Source organism: Triticum dicoccoides, chromosome 2A, assembly GCF_002162155.2.
Source record: "Triticum dicoccoides isolate Atlit2015 ecotype Zavitan chromosome 2A, WEW_v2.0, whole genome shotgun sequence".
In the NCBI taxonomy this organism is placed as follows: domain Eukaryota; kingdom Viridiplantae; phylum Streptophyta; class Magnoliopsida; order Poales; family Poaceae; genus Triticum; species Triticum dicoccoides.
In genome coordinates, this window is record NC_041382.1 from 55695500 (window position 1) to 55702165 (window position 6666).

The following is a 6666-nucleotide window of genomic DNA, read 5'->3' on the forward strand; positions in this document are numbered from 1 at the left end:
TATATGTGCTTGTTGATTGTGATATTTGATGTTCCTATGTTTTTCACTGGATTGTTATCTTATCTGCCAGCTCACATGTTATGTTCTTGTTAGAAAAAGTGAAATTTCATTCAAATTTGTGCGCCCAACTTCTCTGGACAGTTATCCATGCTCCCATGTGCTCAAATTAATACTCCTGTCATCCTGTCTGCTAACTGTCATGTGCCTAGGATTTTGGACATACATTAATCCTGCTAAATGTTATCATCGCCACCTGGTAATCTTCAGCTTATTTCACATCTTACCTACATTTTGTTCTCCATTATGTTTTGTTCTCTGCAATCTTGCAACCAACTTTTGTTTTAACTACAACTTGCATCCAACTTGCTTTTCCCACTGAATTATGCTCCCAAGTTTTCTCGTCTCAAATCATAAGTGCTCTCCAAAATTGAGTTGTGTTGTTTTCCTTTCCAGTCCACTCCCATAAATGAATGTTGAGCACAACGTGCCCGAATTCCAGGGACACCACTCTCTGCACCATCTGCCACCTGCAAGCCCCACACCCATGTATTTAACTACACCGTGCTGCTCCTCCTCATTTCAAGTCACTCCATCTCCTTCCTCTTAACATACAAACCAACCGTTATCATCCATTCTTAGTAATCTAAATCATTGAAGGGCACTCTGTATGAATAGATGATGTGTTTTGTTTAATTGGCTTACCCTGATAAAATGAAAAAGGAAATTGTCTCAAAATATTGAAACAATATATACAACTCCGTCATTAGAAAAAATATATATTGAAACGAGGAGAAATGTGAGACAAAATGTACTCACAACGCAGTTGCATAGGAATTCCTGCATTGATTTACTGAAAAAGGCTTCCGCCCCGCTTTATATATAAAGTCACGATCCACAGCAACTCGGTACAAACGCACGCCACCACAACACACTTACACACCCAAGGCAGGATACATAGATGCTGAACCCAACAACACCTTCCCTAGCACTACAATAGCCACCGGGGTCCTCCGCCATGCAAGGTTTTTGAGTTGCGACTTGGCGAGTCGCCACGAGCCCTGCGGCTTGGCGTATAGTCGACGAAAGTCGCTGTATAGTCGCGAGTCGCCCTGTTTTTTGGAAAATGACTTGGCGATTAGTCGGCGACTATACAGCGACTCAAAAACCATGCCGCTGTGAACACGCTACCGCGAAGAGATGAAGCCACATACGACGAACCGTGAGCTCCAAGGCGGCGCCTTCAGGAAGGAAACGACACCAGAGCGCCGCCACTGCCCGACCCGAGGGTCAGAGTTTTCCCTGGAGCAACACGACGGGCAATGAGAGCCGCGACGACGCCTTTAGGAAAGGAACGAGCTTCGTCGCCGCCGGTCCGTCCGAAGAAAGAGCGGGTTTTCAGCCCGTCCAACACTCACTGCCACCGAACGCCACACCCCGACAACTACACTGCCTCCACGGCCATAGTCACCGGTAGCACCGAGCCACGGGCTCTGCCCATGAGCACCGCGCAACCACCACCAGGGCCGCCGCCCCGGCATCCAAGGCCTAAACACCACCTCACCCGAGACCCGCCGCTACCCCAACCAAAAAGACTGAGCGCCCCCCAGCGTCTGGCCTCCACCGACTCGTCCTGCGGCACCGTGTGCGAGACGAGCTCAGTCCTGCCGCCAGGCGCGAGACGAGCTCGGTCCTGCTGCCGGGCACGAGAAGAGATCGGTCCTGCAACACTGGGCACGAGACGAGCGATGGGCCATAGCTGGGAGCGAGCCAGCCCTCCGACGAAAATTGCGCCCGGGCACTGAGAAGAGGGGTCGAAGGCCTGCACAGGTCGCTCATCGACGGGCCAACGTCGAAGAAGTCCAGCCGCCGCCATGGGACGATCCCGACCATCGCCATGAGCCACCACCACGCCAGGCAGCCGACATCCACGCCGAGCACAGCCCGCGGCACCTGCCATCGCCAGAACTGCCAAGGGCTGGCAGGCCCGCCACCACCAGGGAGCGCCGCAGCAGAGGGGGGGTGCATCGGAGCAATCCACCACCTGCGGCGAGCCTGAGCCCCGCCACCACAAGGGCCCAGGCCACTCGAGCCGCCGCTGCGGCAGATCTGGGCCGCACCCAAAGCCGCCACCACCGGGAGTAGAGCACGCCCCAGCCCGCACCAGTCACTCCACGCCGCCACCTGCAGGCTGCGCCCCCATCGCCAGCCGCCGCCGCCGCCCAACCTAGATGGCCCCGCCGCCGCCCGAGCTGGCCGGGCTTTGCCCGCCAGCACGCCGGAGCGGCGGCGAGGAGAGGGAGGAGCAAGGATTTTGCACCCTTAATATGTTGCTCCTGCAATTGAACTTACATTTCATTCAATTTTGGAAGCTTATATGCATTGTTCCTGCTCTTACCATACCTGATACCAAAACCACACTCCCAGGAGTACAGATTGTAGAAATTTATAAGCTTACAAAGTTGAATGAAATGTAACTATGTAAGTCCAATTGCAGGAGCCACAACAGCTTCAGTTTTCCTTTCAGCAAATCCACGAAAAGCACTCTCTAAGGCAGTGATCCGTTCAGCACTCGCTGGCCTTTCATCCAGCTTTGCTCCATGCCTTTGCGTGTTAAAGTTTGGTCTTACACATTAAACAACATGATAGCTTTATGTAATTCCTAGCTTTTACTAGTTACAACAATCTTGTTAATATGCCACTAGAAATACAGCAACAACAAATGATTTATTAATAATTGGAACAAGTATTATTACCTTCGCGCCCAACCGTTTTTCTCTCTTTCTACATCCATGAGATTGGCCTCCTAGTGCCATGAGCGTCCGAATTGATATCATGGTTTTCTAAATCTAATCTGGTGCTGTTGTTAGACGATACCGCATCACCATCTTCATGCAGCACATCTTCTTCCTCATGCACAGTACGCAGAGGAGTCCTCTCCAAAGACCCAACAACAATAGATCTGTCCATAGGAACAATTTATCTGAACAAATCGCAGTCTTGAAGATTACTGCTTCGTTCAAATCATGGAGAGATTATTACCAAGTCTGTCCAAATCTAAACTGACACGATGAGTTCGAAAACAAATACCAGTAGAGATTAGTTCGAAAACAAATACCTATTCTGATACGCAGCAGTGTCTCTCATTAGCCCGACTCCACAGCAACTTCACTTCTCTTGTCTGGATCCATCTGGTTGTGCTTCGAAGGAGAAGATGAACAGGATATTTTGGGGGGAAGAAGAGAATCTCTATGCGGACATAAAGTGATACGAGGAGTGGTCTCAACTGAAATCGAGCGACACGAAATAAATGTCCTGTCCTAGACTGTACTAAATGTTTTTTTTCGAAAAGAAGACTGTACTAAATGTACAACTAACATTTATTAATGGCCCCATCTCACCGCGTATCTAACAATTCAGCCGCCATGTGAGCATAAAGATGATTTATAACAATTAATGTGGAGATTTGCCTATAGTAACCAATGCTGATGATATCAAGGGGGGAGGGGGCAGCCACCTCAGAGCCACAAATCCTCATTCGTGAGGGGTCAGCTTATTTTAGAAGCCGACAAAAGAACCCGGCATTAATGTGCCAAATAAGCAAGTGAAACCGTTGCGTGAGCTAATAAACATCTTTTAAGACTCCCAAAGTTTCATTCAACTTATAAGCAGAACTTATCGAAGTTTTGTGTCAGCCTTTCTCCCAAAAGGGAAAATATATCTTGAATTTGGAGAATACAACCTAGCAATTGCAAATTAGCCAGTGCAGTAAAGTTGAGTGCAAACCTAGCTGTGGTCATGATACTAGCTGGTGATTTTAAAATTTTATTTGTGAAAATATTATATGGGGGCTGATGATGGGAATCTTGGTTTCTTTGGGTGAGTGGCTCGATCTTTGTGTGATATATTGAACTTTTGACCTTTCTGAGCCGAGCTTGTTTACTTTAACTAGTTGATGTGACACTAAGTTGTTGGGTGCTTGAGTTTCGGAATTCATATGCAGTATTGCGTTAGATTTGCTGTTGGATGATTGGATCAGAACAAAGAGGTGTGGAATCGTTTCCATCTGTGCATTAAATAAATAACATGATTTTAGTTTTATTTATTTTAGATTAATACGACTTACGCATTCTGCTTATGTACTCCTCAGTGCCATCAAGTGAAATGTGTAAGCCGACGACGGCGTCGCTCCTTTGATGCCTCTAATGCCAGTGAAGACTCCCTTGGCTCTACCATGACATGAAGCCATTTTCACCTCTTGCACATCACGACTAGGTGGAATGTCATGGTTGATGTCCTGGAATGTCAACAAAGTGCATGTTTTTGCATCTCGATGATGCTTTAAAACATTTGAATAATTTAATTTGTCTATGGAGCTATGGACCTTAAGCCTTTGCTGATGTTCGGTTGTTCCTACATCATGATGCCTGCCTGTTTTGTGGATGATTTCTTCTGATTAACGTCGGCAGACCAGTGAAATCAGCTATTCACCGTCCACCTAGACCCGTTAGCTTTGTTTGGTTATCATGTTGTTGATACCTGTCTTTTTAAACCTACCTGATTTTATTTGGGTACCTCGTCAACTCAATCATCCCATGCTCACCGTTTCTGCAATCTGGCCGGCTATTCATCTACAACAGGGAGACTTTGGCTGGCTGGAACTCTCCGACCGCATGTAAATCATTGGTAGTGAACCTGACTTCACAGCCAGACAAACCCGAACTTCGCTCCTTTTATAGCCCCAATTACCCGACCCAAATTTTCTGGTAAACCCTCAATGGCGGCGGGAAGCTCCGACGATGCTTGCAGCTCGCCTGAGCTGACCGGCGGCCATGTAAGGTGGTGTCAGTTGGCCAACCTGACGGCGCACAGGTGTGAGAAGGGGAAGAGGAAGTTGGAGGCCGGGATTCCACGTGGGGAGCGTCTATATCTCGCGTTCAGCGAGTCGAGAAGCTTGCGCGCGACCATATGGGCCGGCCCAATTTGCGGTAGTACACTGCCTCCTTTTCTTTTCTGTTTTTTCAAGTTTTTGTTTGTTTTTTGATTTCATTTTTTACTTTTGTTTACAGCACACATCATTCAACCAATCCAATCATCTGTTCCTGACATTGACCGAAAATATAATACAATCCAATTCCAAATTTTACGACAACACCAACCCGAGACAAGACCAACATATATCAATTCCACATTTTACAAAATCGTGAGACCATTCGACCAATCGATCACGCTGCTATTAGTTTTATTTCCGCAAAATCAAACAAGGAGAAAAAACATCCTCCAATCAAAATCAGACACTCGTTTCCACCCATAGCAGTTTATATTAGATCCGCGAAAATGGTCAAACCACAAGAAAACCAGGAACGGGGCGATTTATTGCCAACTATATTCTCAGCCTCGACTAGCTACAAGAACATACCCACATCGCCCACTACAACTTCTCAACCTGGCAGTGCTATGCGTCTCCCAGATGATAAATCATTTAGATCGGTCGGCTCAGTAACTGTCAAATACCGTCCGAAATGGCCGTCCGATCTACCACCCTAGCCAGTCAAGGACCTTTGCAACATCTATGTTGTTATGTTTAGGGGGTTTGCAACAAGCACCTTGTTTCAAAGGTCCGCTGACACAGCACACCACACGCCTAGGCTAGAGCGTAGCTACCGCGCCACCGTGGGCTGAGTGTCTCTGCCATGGAGCGCCGCTGCTCACCGGAGTTGCTGCTGCTCCTCCGCCTCAGCCTCATGAGCAGCTACCAGCTTCACTCCAGCACGACGGCGACGACCTCTCACGTCGGGCGTTCCTTTAGCATTTTCTGCAACTGGAGCTATGTTTCTGAAACATGCGTCATGTTGCAAAGTTTAATCACTCACTCTCTAATGTCGGGCGCTCCTTCGACGCTTTCTGCAACTCGGACTATATTTCTAAAACAAGACCCTCGGAAACAAAAACCTTCACCGCCATACCCTTTTTAATCTTTCTGAAACAAGATGCCTATCGCAAAAACCTTTTGAAACAAGACCCCTGTTGCGGAAAAAGAACCTTTACCTTCGAACCATTTTTATTTTTTCTGAAACAAGACGTCTATTACAGAAACCTTTTGAAACAAGACCCTTATTGCAGGAAAAAAATCTTCACCAGCAAATCATTTTTTCTTTCAAAAACTAGTCCTGTGTTGCAGAAATCTATTAGAACAAGACACTTATCAGAGGGAAAAACTGGTTGCGGGACTGACTTGTGGCCAGCATGAGTGGTCGATCAGGATTGATCCGACGGCTAAGGAAGCAGCGGACGCTACTCTTGCATCCGCCGGTTGAAGGGTAGTGTTTTCCATGCTTTAAGGTTGTGTAGATGTTCCGAAAACACCTGCAGCGATTAAAAATAAGTTCTACTATGAATGAAAACCCGCAAGAAATGAGAAATGATGTGGAAGGGCCCATACCATGGGGGTAAAGGCCAGTACTCTGTGCCGGTGCACCCGCCAAAACTTTGGGATCTGGCGCTTTCTCCTCTTGGTCAACACTACCACCCCACCCCCAATCATCCACAGAGCGCTACCCCATTCCCTGACGTGCACCGGATTTGTGTGGGGCTGTAGGAGAGGGCGCCGCCCAGCTTGCCGGCTCACCCCGAGCGCCGCTGCCCCCGCCATCCGTCTCCCTGTCGCTA